A 1,469-nucleotide genomic window follows, 5' to 3' on the forward strand; every position below is an offset into this window, starting at 1 on the left:
GCTGGTAGAAGGTTCTGGAGAGCTCTGGGCACTTGGATGCTCCGTGCTAAGGGACAGGAAGGGTGCAGGTGCTCAGGAAAGAGCATCAGGATGCACAGACCAGCAGCGATACTCCACCAGTGTGCGGTGGAAAGTTTTAAAGGTCATTAATTAAATTATTTTTGAAAGAATTTCAAAGCACAGTAAGTCTCTTCTTTTTTTCACTCTTTTTTGGGTTAACATTAATTGAAGTGTGTGGTGGAAGTTTCACTATAGATTCATGGGTTCTGTGAGATAAAAAAGGGTGAAAACCACTGCTCTAGAGAGGAGGGAGGTTCCAGAGGAAAACAGAGAAAATCATCCGAGCTCCGTGGGCCGGGGAAGGGCTTTGACTCCAGTCTGCACTACACGGGACCACTGAGTGCTTTAACCAGTAGAGAAATACGCTTGAGTTTGATTCAGGAGCTGGTTAGGGCTGCTGGACAAGGACAGGGCCGTATAGAGGAGAGAACATTTAAGGAGGCTTGCGCTGGTGAAGTTTGAAGCTGTGATCAATGGAGAGCGGTCGTTAGGATGCAGGGGGTGTGTTTCCATTTTCAGATGCGCCCACTGGTGCTCCCGTCAGAGAAGGCCCAGCAAGCCCTGGAGTCCCTTCATCTGCAGCCCACACCGTGTCGCTCTCTTTTCAACCCTCAGCTCCACCCTAAGATTTTGCTTTTGAAGACATATCCCAAAGGAATGGCATCCTCAAGTGCAAGGAACTAGAATAGTTTTTTTTTTTTTAATTTTAAAATTTCTGTTAGGTTAAAACCATACTACTTCGACTCACGACTCTTATTCTGAAATAATAATCAATCATGTCAACTTAATAAAATTGAATTCACGAGCAGAGGCGCTCCTGGTTAACTCAGCCCAGGTCACAGAATGACAGCCTCCTCTGTGCCTTACATCATGTTTGCAACTTAAAAAATAAGTTGCTTTCCTCTAAAATTGAAGTGTATTCCTACAAATTGAAGCAAAAGCTACGATTTGTGGGAATTTTCCACAGTATTCTTTGAATACTTCCCTTCACATCAGAGGTCTACTTATGATCAGATAATTCTCTCTTTGGAGCAAGCTTAGTAATTGTCCCAGTTGTTTTTATTTATTTTTGTTTATTTTTTAAAGTTTAGCCTGGTAGAAGAAGCTTAGATGTAGTAGGCTTTAAAACCCTCCAGGGTTAACCCCCCACAAACACACACCCTCTCGCACACACCATCACTCCCTTACGATTTGACATCGTACCAGTTTTTTTGTCTAAGCGTCACTTTCCTCGTACTAGTTTTAAAAGAGGTGCAATGACGATTCCTTTTTATCCGTCATAGGGTTTTGGAATGACCAAGTATGTTTCATGGTTACAAAGACCATGAGATGTAACTGATACTATTATTATTATTATTCAACCGGACCAGATATGGCTCAACATCCTATAAAAATACAGGTGACAAAGT

Source organism: Otolemur garnettii, unplaced genomic scaffold, assembly GCF_000181295.1.
Source record: "Otolemur garnettii isolate 467f Iridium unplaced genomic scaffold, OtoGar3 scaffold00198, whole genome shotgun sequence".
In the NCBI taxonomy this organism is placed as follows: domain Eukaryota; kingdom Metazoa; phylum Chordata; class Mammalia; order Primates; family Galagidae; genus Otolemur; species Otolemur garnettii.